At 34.2% G+C, this 23910-nt stretch overlaps 1 pseudogene; it reads left to right on the top strand.

Moving 5' to 3' along the window:
* Positions 1 to 8730: 8730 nt before the first annotated feature.
* On the top strand, positions 8731 to 17704 carry LOC121995292 (annotated as a pseudogene).
* The last annotated feature ends 6206 nt before the right edge of the window (positions 17705 to 23910 follow it).

The raw sequence follows: 23910 nt of genomic DNA, 5'->3' as shown, positions 1-23910 counted from the left end.
TACCGTAGTGGAGATTTTTTTTTTAATTAAAATGAAGATAACATATATTTCATACCATAAATTAATAGGGACATCACATAATAAAATAGCAAAAGATACATTCAAACAATCAATCATGTGGCACCCTAAATAAAGATACGTTAATAGACTAGAAACAAATTTAAATACGATTTATCTTATTGGAGATGTATGGTTCCATTTTTCGACAAGTTCAAATATTACTTCGGATTATCTAATATTCCCATCTAAGAAAGTTACTAGCCTAAAGTTGAATAAATCTCTATGTTTTATCTCCTTCCAAAATATATAGGGTTGTCTTAGAGACATTGCGAAGATGACAATTTCATCTTATAACATATTTATGAAGTATTAAATTTGCATGTGATTATGTAGTAGACACGGATTATTTATGTAACCTCCTCCGTATTTAAAATAAATTAGTTATCATAAAAATAATTTTTTATTTCTTAAATTATTTTAAAACGACATAATTAAACATAACACATATTTTACCCATCTAATATTTTCCATCAACTTTAGATTTCTTTAATTTTTTATTCCGATTTTAGTTTGCTTAAAAAAACTTCAAAATATGGTTGTAATTTTTCTTATATAACTGTATTAGTCAAACTTTTCTTGTTATTCCTTATAGATCACTTATCGAATACTATTCCTAAGGTGCAATGCTTTTTCTTTTTTTTTTAATTTTATGTTTTTAATTGATATCAACTCTTCGAGTAGATTAATTTTGAAAATGATTCTATAAAAACTTTCTATGTTCCTCAATTGAACCATGAATACCTTTAGAGATTTTTGTCTTTATTAACATTATACAGAAACGATTAAATCATTTTTATTTTTCATAAATGTCAATCTCATCATAAATACTCTGATTCCATTAATAACAAGTGATTCTTCTTTCTTTTATGGCACAGACAATATCCAACCACCTCAAATGAAGAAGTGTCCTTTTCTTCCAGATAACTTTATAGTTATTACCCTAAGTTTAGGGATATCACAATGCATCTTAAAGAAATTTAAAGATTATGTAAATTAAATACATGCTTATTAAAAAAAGGGAAATGTAATATTTACAAATGTAAATCATATTTAGAGAAAAATCTAACGATAAAACTTACATGGATTAAAGTTTAATTCAATTATATATATTTACTATAACTTTATATTAACACTATCTAATTATATTTTCTTTGACTCATGAGTAAATCAAGATAATATAATTTGATATTTTATTCTAGTTAATGAAATAAATATAACAAAGATTGTGGTGGTAAAATTTATTATGTTTATATAATTAATTATAATTTATATCCGTTATATTTTCCTAATCCATTTAATATATAATTTTACATAATTAAGGGTGCTGTGACTAAACTTCAATTATTTAAAATTATATTATTCATTGGATAAAATTTTCACTTTCTTAATCTTTTATATAATAATTATTTAGTAACAGAGTCAACATTTTTAAAGAATACTCCTAAGAAAAATTAGTAGGGCATTTGACGTGGGGACGTCCAGGTCAGCAGCGTCGCACCATTCCGCACGAAAGATTCTGTAAGAGAGCTTTTCACTATTGTGCAAAAAGGCGGATCCCGCCGCCTAGCGGCCCCCTAGGCCTGGTCCCACAGGGATCCTAGGAGGAGGTAAATCAGCGGTGAATGCTGACCCGAGTAAAGCATGGTGTCTCCGGAATTTAACACAGCCGGCCCAGATTATTCATCCAGTGCGCGTCCGTGGACCTTCGACCCTACGACTCATTGTGCAAGGATGTCACACCTTAACCGGTTGATCCAGCCCGCGGGGGCAAAAATTTCATCCAGCTTTTCACTATATATAGAGAGAGAGGGGGAGGAGGGTTTTACTACCCTAAGGAGTTTTATCCTACAAACTCCATTAATTTTTTTTTACTTAATATTATAACTAAATCTCTAAATTTTAAAAGTAAAATTTAATTAAAATAATCGATTGTTTAAAAAAATGGAAATGCACTGGACTCATCTGCAACACAGTAAAGTTTAGATATATTTTGTTTTTAGGATGTATATATATTGGTCATTAGCACATATACAGAATTGTCTTTCGAATGTGTAAAGAGCAATAAGTTTACTATGTTAAAATTATTTTGCAATTATCTTTATTAAGCCTAATAATTGTATTCACGAGCCAGTGAGAACATCCTTATATTGGCGAGCCCCATAAGTATCTAGGCCGATAAAAGTTGGGTAATTAAAAGGTTTTTCAATACCTATTAAGAATGCATTAACGATAAAAAAAAATTAACGTTTATATTTTATCATCAAATTTGTGTCTTGGCGACGAGCAGGGACGTGATATTTTCAGTATCAAATGCATCTATTTTATTAAAAAAATATGCAATTTTTATTGATGTACTCGGGTGTAACCTGTGCGGGTGTGTACATCCTCCCCGGGTCCAACTGAGACAAGCTCCTTCTACAAGCTTGTATAAGGGTATCCATAGCGGTTAGAGCTCATTGAGAGTTCTTTCATTGTTACGTTTGTACCACATCAAAAGTTAAAAATCTCATATCTCTTTCCACTATAAAAAAATCTCTTAACAATTTTTTCATGGGTCCCACACTTTTCACTATATATAATTCTCATTTCTCTTTCATATTTTACATTATACACTATTAACTTTTTATAAAATTTAAATTTATAAATTGCTAACATGAAACTTTATGATCCTATGTTTTTTAAACTTTCAAATCATATATATTTCTTTCCTAATTAAAAAAAAATATCTCTAATATTATATTTAAATTTAAAAAACTTATTTTAATTAAAAATTAAAAAAAAATGGTGAAAGAGCGGCTCCATCTGTATGGAACCGCTCCTTGTCAAATGGAGAGCTTCTTCCGTATTGGCACATCGGAGCTCTAACTGCAGATGCTCTAACGAAACTTCCTTGCTTTTATCTTTTATCGTGCACCCGAGAATTCTATTCTCAGTCCAATGGTGACTTGGCTGTCGAGGTCACGCCGAACGTGCCAATACCCGTTGACGTGTGTTGACGCACATGATCTTGGGTTCGACTGAGAGGCAAACGAAGCAACAAGAAAGAAGAGAGGGGAGAGGCCCAAGCACGGAGGACTCCATCATGTATCGACGAAGAAATGATGCACTTATTATTAACATCTCAACTTAAATTAAAATTTTATTTATTAATTATTTATTTCATTTTATTAACTAATAAGTACTAATTATTAAATCTTAATTAGTTATATAATTTACTACCATTAGTCACTAACTATTAAAATAAAAATTGTAATTATATGTAATTTGTATTGTATATTATATACATTATCAAATAATAATAAATAAAACAAGAATTTAATATAAAAATATAAGAATTTAGGACTTAAGAATAATATATAGCATTGATTCTACTGGACTAGCAGAGTTGTTACTTGGAGCATAGATTATTAATAAGCAGAGATCTAATTTTCAAGGGAACGAATTTTTGGGGAATAAAATCTCTCCCATTGAAAAAGGTTGTTTGGTTATTATAATTTACTTTCTTCATCTCATTGTAAGATCGACAATGAAAAATGTTTAAGATGAACGAATCATCTTTTACATAATATTTGTGTTTTTTTTTACCGTTCATCCCATCGATTGAACTCTAACTGATTTGAAAGGCAAAATATCTATACCAGAAAATTTAGATATTGCTCTTTCTATACGTTAGAGGTGGGAGGGCGAAATCGATGAATGGCAAAATTGGGTCAACAAGTTGCATTGATGGATCGGGAGATGGACAAAAGCATGCCATTAGGTCGGCTGAGAACATATGGAGGTTAGAGAACGTAACTTGTGGCCAGGTAGGTGGAGATTGTAGCTAGTCTGTCGGCTGGTCGACTGAGAATGCAGCTTGTCGACGGGTCAGCTGAAAAAGAGAGGACCGAGCAATCTTAGCGATGTTTCCAGAGAAATCCATCCAGGTTAAGCATCTCCCACACAACTCTATGTAAAAATATGAATGAAAATAGAGGGGTACCATCACCCACTCTTTTATATATATATATATATATATATATATACTATCCTGCGGACTGTACGTCGCACGACTCTACGGACCCCAAGCGTTTGGATTGAATCCATATGCCCTGGGTTCAATCCAGGCGACCTGGGTCAAACATAACTATTTTTTGTTTATTTTTAAGGTATATTATATGTATTTATGGTACAAGATTTTAAGATATAAAAGTTATATTATAATGAGTTTGAGTCAATAAGATTTACTATATAGGATTCCAGCTTCCCTTTTGATTATAGTGTTGAAAATTAAAAATTTTAAATACTCATAGGGACAAATGGGTGCTATTGTCGGGATGGGATAAGTATGAAGGAGACCAAATATTTGCTGTGGCGCAAGGAGAGACAATTTTGATGCTGCCTTATGCAATTAATGGTTCGTAAAATAATCCAAATTGTGAGTATCAAAATAAAACCTATTTTTTGTCTATATCTTGTATATGATCATATGTGTATTACCAATATATAGGATTTGGCACAAGCCACATTAAAGAATTTTTTGACACATCGTTAGGATCACGAGGCATGATTCTACATATTGTCTACTTGGCTTCTTTCTACAAATGCAATGCAAACATAGCAGTAACAAACAAATTTGAAGGCTTATTCTCACATCTAAGGGTGAGCATTCAGTTAATTTAGTCTATAAATTAATTGAATTAATCAAAAACTAATTTAATATTGTCAAACCGAATCGAATCAAAGTTTTACTAAAACCAAATTAAATGAATCAAATTAAAAATCAGTTATTTAGGTGAACACTGAATTAACAGAATTTGTTTAAAAAATAATAAAAAGAATTTATTCAAAATTAATAACAAATTAACTGAATTATCCGAATTAACTGAATACTCACACCTACTTGTATCCTCTCGTTTCCTCTCAAGTAGTCATAGATCTCAATGCTCCCCACTCTATAGGAACTAGGATCGTCGGCGTAACCTATGACAGCGGCGACAACGTCCTTGCCACCAAAGCCAGGAAGACTGTAGGAATGCATGGGTGTCACAATTGATTTGGTGTCGGATCACCCAGATAACTAACAAAGTTTATATTTGTTGTTCTGAATTGGTAAGGGCCTCTGTATCTTATTTTTAGGTTCACTAGGATTCAAAGTGGATATAACTTCCAGTTCTCTTGGTAGGCAAATCATTTTTTATTTTTATTTTACCGCAAAGGGTTGTGATGTCTTTCTATGGGATCACGATTTTGTTTTAGTTTAGTTTTGTTTTTTTGAGGTTCTTATTGCAGTTTTTTAATAAGTTTTTGCCTTTTTACAGGTTGCTATTTCCGAGGTTGTCTCAGATTAAGTTAAACACTTCCTTGATTAACACACGTGAGTTAAACAATAATGTTACTTCGTATTTGTAAAAACATGGAGCATGTTATATGTTTGTTTCTACCACAGAATTCAATTTGGGCCACCTGAAATTATCAAGGCGTTGGCTAATTTAGTTAGATTATTCTCTTATAAAATCATGGTACCAAGACATTATGATTCCTAGCGAAATACATGCTATAATTTTTTTAATTCATTTATTTTAGGATACACAATAACACTCTTATATAATTCTACTCATGGACTTTTGTAGAACATGATACAAATGAGACAAATGGGTGTGACTATTGGTGGATGAGATAAGTACATACAAGGAGAGACAATTTTGAAACTGTCTTATGCAATTGATGATTGGTATAACAAACCGAAAGGTGAGAGTCAAAATAAAACTGATTTTTTCTCTAGATCTCGTATATGATCACGTGTACCGTCAATATATAGGATCTGACTCATTCCACATTAAAGAATTTTTTGACACATCGTCAGGATCACGAGGCATGATTCTACGTACTATCTGCTTGGCTTCTTCCTACAAATGCAATGCAAACAGAGCAGTCACAAAGAAATCTGAAGGCTTATTCTCACATTTAGGGGTGAGCATTCGGTTAATTCGATTCATAAAGTAACCGAATTAATCAAAAACCAATTTAATATTGGCTAACCGAATCGAATCAAAGTTGTACTAAAACTGAATTAACCGAATCAAATTAAAAATTTGTTATTTCGGTTAACACCGAATTAACCGAATTTGTTTAAAAAATAATTTATATATTAACCGAATGCTCACACCTACTCGCATCCTCTTGTTTCCTCGCAAGTAGCCATGAATCTCAACGCTCCCCGGTCCATGGGAACTACGATCGTCGGCGTGACCTACGATGGCAGTGGTGTCGTCCTTGGCGCGGATTCTAAGAAGACCATAAGAATGGGTGTCACAATTGATTCGGTGTCGGATAACATCACCTAACTAAAGGAAAAAGTTTATATTTGACATTCTAGATCGGTGAGGGCCTCTGTATCTTTTTTTTAGGTTGACCAGGATTCCAAGTGGATAAAACTTCCAATTCTATTGACAGGCAAATCGTTATTTATTTTTATATTACTGTAAGGGGTTGTGATGTCTTTCTCTAGGATCGTGGTTCTGTTTTAGTTTAGTTTATTTTTTTTAGGTTCTTAATTAAGCCTTTTAACAAGTTTTGGCCTTTTTGTAAGTTGCAGTTTCCGAGGTTGTCTCAGATTATGTTAGACACATCCTTGATCAACACATGAGTTAAACTATAATGTTACTTCGTAGTTATGAAAACATGGAACATTGTTTTGTTTGTTTCTACTACTGCAATTGTCAAGGTGACGACTAATTTAGTTAGATCATTTTCTTATAAAAGCATGACACCAAAACATTATGATTCCTAGTTAAATTCATGCTACAGTTTTTTTATCATTTATTTTAGGATACACAATAACACTCTTATACGATTCTACTGATGAACTTTTGTAGAACATGATACAAATGGGTATGGCTGTTGGTGGATGACATAAGTACGAAGGAGGCCCAATATTTGTTGTTGTGCAAGGAGAGACAATTTTGAAGCTGTCTTATGCAATTGATGATTGGTATAACAATCCAAAATGTGAGAATCAAAATAAAACTTATTTTTTTGTCCATATCTCGTATATGATCACATGTTTATTGTCAATATCTAGGATCTGGCTCACGCCACATTAAAAAATTCTTCCTACAAATGCAATGTAAACAAGCAGTCACAAACAAATATGAAGGATTATTCTCACATCTAGGATTAAGCATTTGGTTAATTCGGTTCATAAATTCACTGAATTAATCAAAAATTAATTTAATATTGGCTAACCGAATCTAATCAAAATTTTACTAAAATTGAATTAACAGAATCAAATTAAAAATTGGTTATTTCGGTTAACATTGAATTAATTGAATTTGTTTAAAAAACAATTTATATAAAATTAATACCAAATTAACTGAATGTTCACACCTACTCGCATGCTCTTGTTTCCTCTCAAGTAGCCATGAATCTCAATGTTCCCCACTCCATGGGAACTACAATTGTCGGTGTGACCTACGATGGCGGCGGCGGCGTCCTTAGTGCAGATTCCAAGAAGACCATAGGGATGGGTGTCACAATTGATTCGGTGTCTGACAAGATCACCTAGCTAACCGAAAAAGTTCATATTTGACATTCTTGGTAAAGGCCTCTGTATCTTTTTTTTTACGTTCACTAGGACTCTAAGTGGATATAATTTCCAGTTCTCTTTGTAGGCAAATCATTTTTTATTTTTATTTTACTATAAAGGGTTGTAATGTCTTTCTATGGGATTGCGGTTCTGTTTTAGTTTAGTTTAGTTTAGTTTTTTGAGGTTCTTAATGCAACCTTTTGACAAGTTTTGGCCTTTTTGCAGATTGTTTCCGAGGTTGTCTCAGATTATGTTAGACACATCCTTGATCAACGCACATAAGTTAAACTATAATGTTACTTCATATTTGTGAAAACATGGAACTTTTTTTTTGTTTGTTTCTACCACCGCAATTGTCAAGGCAGTGACTAATTTAGTTAGATCATTCTCTTATAAAAACACAGTACCAAAACATTATGATTTCTAGTGAAATACATGCTATAATTGTTTTTTTATTTATTTTAGGATACACAATAACACTCTTATATGATTCTATTTATGAACTTTTGTAGAACATTATAAAAATGGGACAAATGGGTGTGATTGTTGGTGGATAGGATATGTACGAAGGTGGCCAAATATTTGATGTTGCGTAAGGAGCGACAATTTCGAAGCTGCCTTATGCAATTCATTGTTGGCATAACAATCCGAATTGTGAGAATCAAAATAAAACTTATCTTTTGTCCATATCTCGTATGATCACATGTTTACGTCAATATATAGGATCCGGCTCACGCCACATTAAAGAATGTTTTTGACATATCATAAGGATCATGAGGCATGATTTGATGTGTCCGCTTAGTTTCTTCCTACAAATGCAATACAAACAGAGCAATCACAAACAAATTTGAAGGCTTATTCTCACATCTAGGGGTGAGCATTCAATTTAATATTAGCTAACAGAATCGAATCAAAATTTTATTAAAACTGAATTAATCGAATCAAATTAAAAATTGATTATTTCGGTTAACACCGAATTTACCGAATTTGTTTAAAAATCAATAAAACGAATTTATTCAAAATTAATACCAAAGAAATCAAATTGTCCGAATTAACCGAATGTTCACACTTACTCGCATCCTATCGTTTCCTCTCAAGTAGCCATGGATCTCAACGCTCCCCACTCCATGGGAACTATGATCATCGGCGTGACCTATGACGGTGGCGACAACATCCTTGGCGCCGATTCTAGGAAGACCATAGGAATGAGTGTCACAATTGATTCGATGTTGGATAAGAACACCTAGCTAACGAACAAAGTTTATATTTATCGTTCTGGATCGGTAAGGGCCTCTATATCTTTTTTTAGGCTCACTAGGATTTAAAGTAGATATAACTTCAAGTTCTCTTGATAGGCAAAAATCATTTTTTTTTTACCACAAGGATTGTGATGCCTTTCTACAGGATCATGGTTCTGTTTTAGTTTAGTTTAGTTTTTTGAGGTACTTAATACTGCCTTTTAACAAGTTTTGGCCTTTTTACAGGCTGCTATTTCCGAGGTTGTCTCAGATTATGTTAGACACATCCTTGATCAACACACGTGAGTTAAACTATATTGTTTACTTAGTATTTGAAAACACATGGAACTTGTTTTTTGTTTGTTTCTCCCATAGAATTCAATTTGGGCAACCTGCAAATGTCAAGGCGGCGACTAATTTAGCTAGATCATTCTCTTATAAAAACACGGTACCAAAACATTATGATTCCTAGTGAAATACATGCTATAGTTTTTTTATTCATTTATTTTAGGATACACAATAACACTCTTATACGATTCTAATTATGAACTTTTGTAGAACACGATACGAATGGGACAAATGGGTGTGATTGTTGGTGGATTGAATAAGTACGAAGGAAGCCAAAAATTTGTTGTTGCGCAAGGAGGGACAATTTTGAAGTTGCCTTATGCAATTGATGGTTGGTATAACAATCTGAAATGTGAGAATCAAAATAAAACTTATTTTTTGTCCATATCTCGTATATGATCACATGTGTACTGTCAATATATAGGATCTGGCACACGCCACATTAAAGAATTTTTTGACACATCGTTAGGCACAAATGACATGATTCTACGTATTGCTTGGCTTCTTCCTACAAATGCAATGCAAACGTAGAAGTCACAAACAAATCTAAAGGCTTATTCTCACCTCTAGATGTGAACATTCGGTTAATTTGGCCCATAAATTAATTGAATTAATCAAAAATTGATTTAATATTACCTAATTGAATCGAATAAAAGTTTTATTAAAATCGAAATAACCGAATCAAATTAAAAATAGGTTATTTCGGTAAACACCGAATTAAACAAATTTGTTTAAAAATAATTTATATAAAATTAATACCAAATTAACCGAATGCTAACACCTAATAGCATCCTCTCATTTTCTCTCAAGTAGCCATGGATCTCAACGCTCCCCACTCCATGGGAACTACGATTGTTTGCGTGACTGACGACAGCAACGTCGTCGTCGTCCATGGCACAAATTCTAGGAAGACCATAGGAATGAGTGTCACAATTGATTCGGTGTCAGACAAGATCACCTAGCTAACAGACAAAGTTTATATTTGTCGTTCTAGATCAGAAGGACCTCTGTATCTTTTTTTTTAGGTTCACTAGGATTCTAAGTGAATATAAATTCTAGTTCTCTTTGTAGGCAAATCATTTTTTATTTTTATGTTACCGCATGGGGTTATGATATCTTTCTATGAGATCATAGTTTTGTTATAGTTTAGTTTAGTATTTTGAGATTCTTAAAGTAGCCTTTTAAAAAGTTTTGGCCATTTTACAGGTTGTTATTTCTGAGGTTATCTCAGCTTATGTTAAACATATCCTTGATCAACACACGTGAGTTAAATTATATTGTTTAATTCGAATTTAAAAAAAATATGGAACATGTTTTTTGTTTGTTTCTACCACGGAATTCAATTTGGGCAACCTACAACTGTCAAGGCGGCGACTAATTTAATTAGGTCATTCTCTTATAAAAACACGGTACCAAAACAATACAATTCCTAGTCAAATACATGCTACAATTTTTTGTTTTAAATTTATTTTAGGATACACAATAACACTCTTATATGATTCTAGTCATGAACTTTTGTAGAGCATGATGCAAATGGGATAAATGAGTGTGATTGTTGATGGATGGGATAAGTATGAAGGAGGCCAAATATTTGTTGTTGCGCAAGGAGGGACAATTTTGATGTTGTAAGTACCACGTGATAGTTTTGATGTGGTCAACCAAGTTAAGTTAGATCCTGTGTGTGTTTGATTCTTGTATCTAAGTGTGTGGGATCTTAGGAACACAAGTGCGGAGAAGACACAGCTAGCAAGAATGATGGTACAGGAAAGGAGTCGGCGGGCTCCATGCATCCGAGGGACAAGGTGCTGTAGAAGAGTTGTGGACGAGAAGAACATGCTCGACATTTGAGGGACAAGAAGCCAGGGAGGAAGTTTACTTAAGGAGAAGGCCGAAAGATAGGTCCGAGTAAGCCAATTCAGGATGTAGGAAATCACCTAGGCGATTGGAGTAGTGGAAAAACAACGGCGAGCTGCTGGAGGTGCCCTCAATTTGGTTGGAGGCGCATGCACGCCTTTCTTTGGGAAGGCGCCTTCAACTCTATTGAAGGCGTCTTCCTATTGAAGGCACCTTCAACCACCCATGGAAGACACCTTAGACTAGGCAAAATGTAACCGTTAGCGAAAATAAAATTTTATCTTCGCTTGCCTCGCTAGAGGCGCCTTCCACCTTATTTGAAGTGCCTTTCAACCGCAGATAAGATTTTTCAGGGGCTATAAAAAGATCCCTGAACCTAGAAAATATTGAACAACTTTTGTATTAACTTTCCTAGTTATTTATGAACTATCAATGTGTACAAAGGGTTTCTGGACCTTCAAAGGAGTTTCTTAGTGAGTTTTTCAACGCATAGAGTTGTTTTCGTTAATGTTTATTGTCTATATATTTACTTAATTTAATTGTGCACCCTTGCTAAGCAAAGCAAGAGATTCATTTTAACTTTGATGGTAAGAATTCACCCCCTTTTTGCTGACCCCGTTGCACCAAATGTTGCCTCAAGCAATTGATGGTTGGTATAACAATCTGAATTTTGCGAATCAAAATAAAACTTATTTATTGTCCATATCTCATATATGATCGCATGTGTACTGTCAATATATAGGATCTGGCACAGAATTCAATTTGGGCAATCTGCAACTGTCAAGGCGGCAGTTAATTTAGTTAGATCATTCTTTTATAAAAACACGGTAGCAAAACATTATGATTCCTAGTGAAATATATGCTATAGTTTTTTTATTCATTTATTTTAGGATACACAATAACACTCTTATACGATTCTATTCATGAACTTTTGTAGAACGAGATACAAATGAGACAAATGGGTGTGATTGTTGGTGGATGGGATAAGTATGAAGGAGGCAAAATATTTGTTGTTGCGCAAGGAGCGACAATTTTGAAACTGTCTTGTGCAATTTATGATTGGTATAACAATCCGAATTTTGAGAATCAAAATAAAACATTTTTTTCCCATATCTCATATAGGATCATATGTGTACTATCAATATATAGAATCTGGCTCGCGCCACATTAAAGAATTTTTTGACAAAGCTTGGAAAGAAGGGATGAGGAAAGTTGAAGCTGATGTATGAAAAGTGAAAGCTAATGACAATAATGGAAAATACTCTTAAATTAATTTTAATAAATTGAGATTTATTATATTTGTTATCACAATCAAGATCTGCATTATAATTAAGATAGACATGAATCAAATAGCAAAAAATAATACTTTCAAATCTATTATATTTATTATTATGCTAATAATTGTATGTCACATTTAATCTTTTTATTATTGTTTTGACAACTTATATAAATAAGCCTTTTGATTTTAGTAAATAATAGATCAAAGAATTATTTTGTATTCTATTTCTTTCCTTTGTCTATTAGTTTCAACATGGTATCAGAGTCATCTTCTTTTACTTCCAATTTTCTTTTTATGAATATTTGTTACAGTAGTTACAGGAGTTTCTGCATGCTGGTTTGATATCATTGTTTACAGTACGATAATCTTGATAACTTTAACGACGACAACAGTAGCTTCGACAACATCAGTTTTTTTCTCCTTTCATCAACAACTCTTTTCCGTTAACGACAGCAACTTCAACGTCAATCATAGCAAGACAGAGTTGCTATTTTTTCATTTTATTCAAATCTTTAATTTTTTTTTCTGTTCTTCGTTTGTTTAGGAAAAAAAGTCAAAAAAAAATAAAGAGCATAAAAACTATTTACTAAAGTCAAAAGGCTTATTTATACAAATGTCCAAACAATAATGGAAATATTAAATATAAAATATAATTATAAATATAGTAATAAATATAATAGATTTGGAAATATTATTTCTGTTATTTGATTCATGTTGATCTTGATTGTGATACCAAATATAATAAATCTCAATTAATTGAAATCAATTCGAGATTATTTTCCCTTATTGTCATTACCCCCCCCCCCCCCCAACAAACTCAACGGGAGTGTCTGAACATTGAGTTTGAGTGCTAACTTGGTGAAACATTATTTGGATAATGGCTTGATAAATATATCATCAATTTGAACTTCAGTAGAGATGTAATAAACTGAAAGTTGTTGAGTCATCATACACTCACAAATAAAATCGAAATCAATCTCTACATGCTTGGTACGAGCATGAAAAATAGGATTTTCCGCCAGATAAATTACTCCAATATTATCACCCCAGATTTTGAGCATAGCGGTTGGGAAAAAGTATAATTCCGAAAGAAGAGATTGTAGGCAAATAAATTCTGATATCACGTTAGCTATAGCTTTATATTCAACTTTAGTACTTGAGTGAGAGATTGTAGGTTGCTTCTTTGAAAGTCAGGAAATAAGATTTAGCCCAAGTAATATGACATTTCCACTAGTAGAACGTCTATTTGTGGAAGATCCAATCCAATCTGCATCATTGTAGATAATCAACTCTCGTGAGGACTAACGATATAAAAGAATACCATGTAAAATAGTGCTTTTGAGATATCGAAGAATTCTCTTAACACCTTCCCAATGATGTTTAGTAAGAGCATGTATAAATTGACAGACACAATTAACATCGAAAGTATTATCGGGTCATATTTCGGTAGATTTGAGGATCAACCATGAAAGAGGAGGATGAAGGTGCAATGAAACCACCTTCAATGATTGGTGTGAAATTAGGACACATACTATTCATTTTAGCTCATTGTAGAAGTCTAGTAATATATTTGCTCTGAGAGAGAATACAACCTTCAGAATGTGAGAGAAACTCTATGCCAAGAAAAAAAATAAGCATTGTCAATATGCCGAATTGGAAACTTTTGATGAAGAAGATGGAGTAAAGTAATAATGCTATTTTGATCACTACCAGTTATTATTATATCATCCACATAAATCAGAAAAGTATTAAAAATTTCTCATTATATTTGTAGAATAAGGAAGAATTAGTTTTTGAGCCAGAGAATCCTTAAGTATAAAGCCAAGTAGATAGACAATGAAGCCAAGCATGAGGTGCTTACCGAAGACTATATATAGATTTCTGAAGTTGATAAACATGTGTTGGAAGTTGTGGGTGGATGAATCCAGATGGTTGCTCCATATAAACAGTTTCTTTAAGGTGTCAATGAAGGAAAGTATTGGAAACATCTAATTATCGTATCAGCCAATTAGAGCTAACAGCTATAGATAGTAGCAATATGATAATTGTAATTTTGACGACTGAACTACAATACCTGGTTGTTGATTAATGCCTTTAGCAACAAGGCAAGCTTTATGGCGTTCAATAGATCTATCTGCATGATACTTAATTCGGTAAACTCATTTAGAGTTCTCAATATTCATAGATGGAGTACGAGGAACTAAGCTCCAGATTGCATTGTGAAGAAGAGCATTATTAAATTCTGTAGTCATCGCAGCATGCCAATTTGGATCTTTAACTGTCTGTTTAAAGCTAGAAGGTTCAACAATTTGAAGAAGCAATAAGAGCACGTGTTAAAGGATAACAAGTGGAAATTGGTTGAGATCGTGCATAAATATCTCTTAAAGGAAATATATGCTGAGTATCATCATTAGAGTTACTCGGAGATGAGTGATCAGACGGATGAGAATCAGAACTAGAGAGTGGATCACCACTAGCCGCTGAATCTACAGGAATTTGTGAAAATGGAGTAGGACCCAAGATACCATCCCTCCTAGTACTTTCAATATGTCCTGATGAATCAATATGTGGGGATTCTAGAATATTACTTAGTGATATTAGATATGTGTACCTTGATTATCTGAAGGAGGATCCGAGATAGCAACTGCAAATAGAAAAAGAGAATCATCAAAAGTAATATGTCGAGAAATATATATCCACCTGGTCGAAATATGGAGGCAATGGTACCCATGATACAAATTATTATAACCAAAGAAAATAATTATAGAGAGAGAGGGTTTAACTTGTGTTTAGAGTAAGATCGTAGCTAAGGATAACATGCACAACCAAAGATACAAAAGAAAGAATAATTTAGAATACGATTATAAAGTCTTTCCGATGGACACTTATTTTGAAGTAATGGAGTTGGTAAAAGATTGATAAGGTATACTGTGGTTTGGACGACATCATCCTAAAATTTAAGTGGAACTGAGGTGCCCAAGGCGTAGCACAATCGGTGGACGCATGACATCTCTGGCGTAATGGTCAGGGGTCGATTCTCAGGAATTGATGACCTAGAGTTTACCCCACAATGCGTCTGATGCTTGTGTACCTGCATGTACCTCCCTCTATATCCGTGGGACCGACATTAGGGGGTCGTTAATGTAGCGGATCTACATTTAAGTGGAACTGAGGCATGATTAAGAAGAGCGAAGACATTTAAGTGGAACTGAGGCATTTTCAAAAACATGTTTTCTCTCGACGGATCCAATTTGTTCAAGAGTGTGGGTACAAGATAATCAATGGAGGATACCAGAGGACGTAAGATGACGATGAAGAGCTTGATACTCTTCACCCCAATTATAACGAGGGAGAGTATTTTACGATCAAAATAACACTCAACATGCTTTTGAAAATGATAAAAAATATCAAAAAATTAGATTTTCTTTTCATAGGAAAAATCCAAGTGAACTTGCTAAAGTTATCAATAAAAATAACATAGTAAAGAAAATGTTGATTAGAAATAATAAGAGCAGCACTCCATACATCAGAGTGAATAATTTCCAAAGAAAGCTAGAGTTGTGAGTAGAGGATATAAAAGGTAGTTTATGAGATTTTGCTTTCATAAAGCTTCACATAAATGAGATGATAGCATTAAAGAAGTTGGTAAACCAAAATGATTAATAATTTGTTAAACAAGACATAGAAACGGATGATCAAGACATGCATGCCAAGAGAATTTGTCTAAGCATTCTCCAACAAAGGTTTTAAGAGAGGTGGGTTGAATATGATAAAGACTATTTTGAGTGTCCAATGGAGTAGAGTAGTTCCTGTAACGGGATCCTTCACAAGATAATGATGAGGATGAAATTCACAAAATACATTATTATCAAGAGCAAATTGACGTGTGAAAATAAATTTTTAGTAATAGAAGGAACATGAAGAGTGTTGTGCATGCAAAAAGTACGACCGCATGAATGAAAGGATGTATTTTCAATGTGAGCAATCTGTAAACCTGAGTCATTGCCTATTTGCACCACGTCAGATCCATGATAAGGCGAAACTTTTGTAAGAATATCATACTCCAGTGTAACATGATGAGTCGCTCTAGAATCCAAAATAATCCTGAGGTTTCAGGAATCGATGACGTTGCATTAGGAGAGATGGAGAGTGAGAATGCTCCAGAATGAGATGATTGAGTATTAGATTGGCAAGATGAGGGAAGGGATTGATTTAATGACATAAGTCCTCTTAAAAAATTTGAGTTATATCTTTTATAACAATTTTGAGCATGTATAATGACCATAGTTGAAGCAATCTGACAATGTCCTTGACCTCGACCTCGACCCCGACCCCGACCCCAACCTCGACATCTAAAACCTCCAATCTGATTTTGATGACCATGTTAGGGAAGAAGTTGATTATATTGATTAGGTTGTGAAGCTTTTCTGATCATGTGTGCTGATAAAGACAGAAAATCTGACATCCTTTGAGATTGTATTTATAGAAGTCTTTTATGAGAGGATAGCATAACATAAAGAGTTTCAAGTGACACTTGATCCATGCGAGTCGTCATACTGGGAACAAAGCTATCATATTGAGGATTCAAACTTGCAAGAACATGCATTAATAATTCTGTATCAGATACCAGTGTCCAATTGCACTAGGTTGTTAGCAATGATTTTGACTGATTGTATATAGTTATTGATAGAGACTTCTTCTCATTGCATAGACTCTAATTATAGATGAAATTGGAGAACATGTGTTCAAGAGTGAGATGTAAAAGAATCATCAAGAGTTTCCTAAATCTAACTAGAGTTATTGAATCCAACGATACGAGTATTTAGCAATTTCTGTTTTTAGCATTATGAGTATTTGCTTTCATATTGTTTGCATTATTATAATTTGAGAGATGGTCTCTTTTAACATGCAGATATTAGTAGTTAAAGCTGTATTATCACTGGCTATTGCCGACGATGAAGCGACTGGAGGACTTGTTCGCACAGTTACAGTGAGTTTTTTAATTGTTAAGTGCATCATTTCTATCAAAAAGAAGTTTACATTTTTTTTTGTAAATATTTATTTTTCTGAAAGAGAATAAAAATACTCATTCAATTTTGGTTGTCCGCAAAATTATAATTCATCCGACCAATTTTAAATAATTTTACTTCTCATTTCTTGAAAGTTGAAACATACATGTTAATTTTTTAAATTATGTTTTTTTTTTTTTTTTTGATGTTGCAGATAAACTCTGATGGTGTCATGAAAAAATCCTATACACCCGATGACGTTGACGATGAAGGCGATGACGGCGACGGACGACGACGGCGATCTGAAGCCATAAAATTTCAGTCTGGAGCAGATCAGATGAACGTTTAAAATCTATCATTTGATGATCTATTAACTCCTTTTTAAGATAACTGAGATTGAATATTGAAACGAGCTGTCTTCAAATTGAAACACTTATCAATATTTCGAGTTAACACATACACATATTATTGATGAATCTAAAAAAATTAATCTCGACCTCGTAATTACTAATTAAATACATATAAAATATGATATTTTGTAATTAAAAAATGGTATTCGTCTTTTATAGTGTGCGACTTAAATTTAATAGTATTAATTAAGCCGAAGCGTAATCAATATTAATTAATTACACAATCCGATATGACGGCTCTGAAAATTAGAAGCAGGTTGAAAGCCCAAAGGGCAATATTAATTAGACTTCGGTGAAAATCTTTCTTCCAATAAGGTGCATTACTTAAACTACAGAATGGTCGTTTCTAGACAGCGACAACGTTAATTAAGCTGCGATGAGTTATTGAACATCTCCAATACAAGGTTTGTGAGGAATTTTTAAAATTAAAAAAATTGAATAAAAAAATTTAAATATTGTAGATATGAGGTTTGAGGTTTATAGTTCAAGAATAGTAGTGAAAATTCAAATCCATTCTTTTGTATTAAATTGATGTATATAATGGAGTTATGCAACTACCTGTTATGAATTATATTATAAAAAAACTCATTTAGAAATTTAACCATTGGGGTGTGTCAATGAGGTTTTGTTGGCTAGAATATGGCTAGATAAAAATGAATTGTAATGCATGCATAAACATACATGTAATTAATATATAAATATGATATTACTAAAATGTCCATGTATAATGTATACATACATGTATTCTGGTAGGTCAAATTCTGGTAATTTAGTACTATCCTTATAATATTGGCATGACATATTAAAATTATAAAAAAAATCATTTAAAACTTTAACGATTGAAGATGCAATAATATTAATTATTCGGTTAAACGTGTCATTCTTTCTGATGCAGTGCTCATTATGTATTTATGTAGTGGTGCGCGAAATATGATCGAGCTGCACGGAAAGATTTTGTACTCATTAATCATGCAGATCACGGTAACACGAATGATCTTTTGGACAGTGCTAAATAGTCAGAATTTGAACAGCTAGAATGAACTTTTTAGTAAATTTTAGGGTTATTATTAAGGATATATAAGTAATATCATATTTTATAAATCAATTATACCCTTTCCACTTATTTTAATATTTAATTTTTAAATGATTAATTACATTTCCAAATGACATGCATTCATAAGAGACATGCAAATTATCTCTCTATATTAATAATTAATTACATTTCCAAGATAACATACATTTATAAGAGATATATATGCATTGATTAAAGGAATCTTTATGAATACATATTTTCATTAAAAAATTTTAAAAATTTTAGAAATTTTTAAGAATATTAAATGTTCTTTTTTATTGCACATGCTCTATTCTTAATTAACCGTAGATGAAGAGTCTCATATGATTTGCAATGGTAAATCAAAATACACGGGAGACCATGTTATCATTAAGAAACTCATCTTGGGTGCAAATTCTCAAAAAAAATCCATTCTCTCAATAATCTAATCCTTAATATTCTATTCTACCGTGTTCCATCGTTTCTTTACCTTGCAAATAAATATTATTTTTGATCCTTACTTTTGAAATGTTATTATTTTATAGGGAAATGTCATTAACAATTTCCAATAAATTCTCTAACTGATTTGAAGTTCCTAATAAATTTTTTAACTAATTTTAAGTTTTTCAAGATAAGAATAATTAATATTTTAAATAAGTACTAATTAGTAATTTATTATATATAAATATTATTAATAATATTTAAAAGTAGTATAATTAAAAACTAATTAGTAATTTTTTATAGGGAAATGTCATTAACAGTTTCCAATAAATTCTCTAACTAATTTTATGTTCGTAATAAATTTTTCAGCTAATTTTAAGTTTTTCAAGATAAGAATAATTAATACATTAATTAAGGGCTAATTAGTAATTCATTATATACAAATATTATTAATAATATCTAATTAATTTTTTAACTGGGCCATATAGATTTATCATGATCTTTTTTATTATTAATCCTGCATAGCACATTAAATGCATGATCTTTTTTACTTTCAGGGGTCGTTCCTCGGGGTGTCACTATCTGGGGTTAACGTCTCCGCCATGCACTTTCCATCTGTGTACCTGCATTTACCTTCCTTCATATCCGTGGGACCAACTCTAGGGGGCCGCTGATGTGACGGTTCCATATTTTTTTTTACTATAAAGAGAATGTACTTATTCCTTCCGTTGCTTTAATTTGCTACGAATGGGAAACACAGATCGAAAATTTCTGAAAACGGTAAATGGTAAATTATTGGGAAATTTTGCACAGTACCCAATTATAACTTTAAATTTTATATATAGTGCTCATATCCCCAAAAATAATTATTTTCATCAAATATAATGGATATCAATTTACCTAATTGCTCCTCATATTTTTTAAATATAAAAAAATTTAAAAATAAGTATAATTTATCTTAAATTCAGTAAATTAAAGTAGAATATAGTATATTTTCAATACTCTTTTTTCACCTCGATTGGAAAGAAAATATATTAGATTATCTTTAAATTGATGCTTAATTGAGTAGAAAATATACTATATTCTCTAAATCCATTTTTAAGCATTTAGATTATTTTTTTTATTTTTTTTATTTTTAATTCTGGGACGAATCCTGGTTTCGCCCTAGAATTTAAAAAAAAAACAAAAAGGAAAAAAAAAGAAGGCTTAAATATGGACCTAGAGACATCAGAATTTTATGAAATAAGTTTTTGTTTGTTCTTCTCATTCTCATGATCGTAAAAATGCCCTCATTTATAATTTTAAGCTAATATATTGAGTAGGGATTTTTTTAATCCGAATTTGACCTAATTCGGATTAAAAAATCACCACACTCAAAATATTAGGTCAAAATTATGGATGATGATATTTTTATGATCAGGAGAATAATACGAACAAATAAAAACTTATTTCATAAAATTTCGATATCTCTAGGTCCATATTTAAGCCTTCTATTTTTTTTCCTTTTTTTAAAATTTGTTTTCCAATTCTGGGACGAATCTTGGATTCGTCCCCAAATTTGGGACAAATCCAAAATTCATCCCAGATTTTTTGGTGAATCCATGGATTCGTCCCTAATTTTGGGACAAATCTTAGAATCACCCCCAAATCTGGGACAAATCCAGAATTCGTCCCAGAATTAAAATTTATAAAAAAAAAACAAAAAAGTTTGGAAAGCTTAAATATAGACCTAGAAATATTAGAATTTTATAAAATAAGTTTCTATGTGTTCTTATCTTTTTCTCATCATAAAAATGTCCTCATAAATAGTTTTGACATAATATTTTGAGTGTAGAGATTTTTTAATCCGAATTAGGTCAAATTCGGGTTAAAAAATCATCACACTCAATCTATTATGTCAAAATTATTTATGAGGGCATTATTACAATCAGGAGAATAATACAAACATATAGGAACTTGTTTTATGAAAACCTGATGTCTCTAGGTTTATATTTAGTAAAACATATATAATTTAATATTAACAAAGAAAGTTACTGTTCAATGCATCTTCGTATATGTGGCTGAAACCTTAAATATGAGTACAGAGATATCAGAATTTCGTGAAATAAGTTTTTATGTATACGTATCATTCTCCTGATCATAATAATATCCTCATAAATAATTTTCACCTAATATATTGAATATGGTGATTTTTTAATGAATTTTACCAAATTCAAGTTAAAAAATCACCACACTCAAAATATTTTGTTAAATTTATGGATGAGGATATTTTTACAATTAGAAGAATGATACGAACACATAGAAACTTGTTTCATGAAATTCTGATACCTCTAGGTCCATATTTAACTCTTCTAAATTTATTTTTTTTTTTTTAAATTCTGGGACGAATCCAGAATGCCCATTTTTCATAAAGGCCAATCCCATTAGGAATACTGATTTCATTAATAACAAGTGATTTGTCTTTCTTTATGACAAAGTCAATGATCCGGTGGTAAGAATCCGGAACCCCATAACGAGGGAGCAACACCACGGGGAGGTTAAAGGGCCCAGTGGCCCGCCGGAGAAGGACGAGCCGACCGGATTTAGAAGGAAGGACATCTGGTAGTAAAAGGCACCCTGGTAGGGACCAGGGTTCCGACGCTCAATGAAACAGTACATAATGACCGAGCGGAGGGACGGGCCGCCCGGCCGACGCAGGGAATTAAGGCCGTCCGGACGACGTTCTTCGCCCGGTCGGCCGGACGGACATCCCGGGCGGGCGGTGGGTAAAGGAAGGGAACACCCTCTGACAGTAGTCAAGTCGTATGGCTACGCCATACCCCTAGTCTGGCGACGGGGTGTCCTGTTGTCCCATCGAAGACATGCTCGGACTGTAGCAGTATGGTGTCAGGTAAGCTCTCTGACAAGTATATACCGAGGTATGGGTTGCTGACACGTCTGCACCTCGGTGAACGTGCATTAGTTCTCTCCTCGCTCTATATATAGAGCCTCCTACTTCGCCGCAGGTACGCGAAAAATCATCTCTGGAGCCACCTTTTGCATTATTTGCTTGCCTGACTTGAGCGTCGGAGGGTCGACGCCGGGAACCCTTCCCGGCCCGACTTTTGTGCAGGTTTGCCGGAGATTCGTGTGACCAGACGGAGGCCTACGTCCTCGACTAGGAGCGCGCCACGTGCCCAGCGTCCTTTGGTTCGGTGATTCGGACAGGATCAATTTGGCGCCGTCTGTGGGAACACTCCTGCATCCGATCGGGAACAATGGACGAAGCTGGACGACAACACATGGTGACGCTTTCGAACGAGGAACTCGACGCTCTGATCGAGACAAGGGCCGCCAAGCTCGTGGAGCAAAAACAGAAAGCCGCATCCGAGCGGCCGGAGCAGCAACCAACATCAGTATCTAGTGGCCGAACGGAAGCACCACCTGTCAACGTCGCATTTCATCGGGCTCTGTTCCGAACCCCTGAAGCCTTACCAACTCACAGAGATAAGGGGTCTTCTTCAGAGGAAATGCCTCGACGAGACGATCGAAAGGGGAAAGCCCCCCGAGCGGACGCGTCGCCCGAGCGGATCAATCGCCAATTTTCAGAGGCCATTCTACGAGACCCTCTGCCCAAGCACTATACGCCCCCGATGATCGGCGAGTATAATGGGACAACCGACCCGGATGATCACCTGGGTAAGTTTGATAACACGGCAACCCTCCATCAATACACAGATGGAGTAAAGTGCCGAGTTTTTCTCACCACTCTCTCGGGATCGGCTCAACGGTGGTTCCGGAGGCTGCCGGACGGATCAATCACAAGCTTCAAGGACTTCCGAACGGCCTTCCTCCACCACTTCGCCAGCAGTCGGCGTTATCAAAAAACAAGCGTAAGTCTGTTCGCCTTCAAGCAAGAGGCCCGGGAATCGCTTCGAGCTTACACCCAGCGATTCAACCAAGTGGCGATGGATATTCCAACGGCCACTTCAGAAACCATGATGAATGCCTTCACACAAGGCCTAGTGGATGGAGAGTTCTTCCGATCGCTCATCCGAAAGCCGCCCCGGGATTACGATCACATGCTACACCGGGCCAATGAATATATCAACGTGGAGGAAGCGCAGGCAGCCAGGAAGAAAGAAACACCAACCGAACGGGCTCCTCCTGCCGAGCGGAGACCCTTGGCCGCTCATCAACCGCCAAGAGGACCAAGGGCCGAAGCAATCCGCTCCCCTCGTATGAGATCCCAAGTACAAGAGGTAGTTGCCGCTCGGCCCAAGCCAAAGAAGAGATGGACCCCTATGTTCTGCTCCTTCCACCGAACAGATACGCACAACACGAGGGATTGTCGAAGTCTTCCCTTCGTGGCTAATCCCGTTCCCAGGAATGCCGAACGACGATCTCCTCCCATCGAGAGGAGGAAAAGGACCCATGAAGCCGACCGGACTCGCACCGAGAGGCAACATCGACATACGCCCGATCGGCACCGGTCTCCAAGACAGGAGAATCGACGGGCGTCCAGAGAACGGTCCCGACCGTCCGCTCGGGAAGAGGAGAATAGAAGCAATATTGCCAGAGGCGAGATCAACATTATTGCTGGTGGGCCGACCGGAGGAGATTCCAACCGAGCCAGAAAGGCGGGCGTCCGGCAGCTACAGATCTACACAGTCG

This window comes from Zingiber officinale, chromosome 6A (genome assembly GCF_018446385.1).
Source record: "Zingiber officinale cultivar Zhangliang chromosome 6A, Zo_v1.1, whole genome shotgun sequence".
Taxonomy (NCBI): Eukaryota; Viridiplantae; Streptophyta; class Magnoliopsida; order Zingiberales; family Zingiberaceae; genus Zingiber; species Zingiber officinale.
This window is presented reverse-complemented; position numbering and strand designations above follow the sequence as displayed.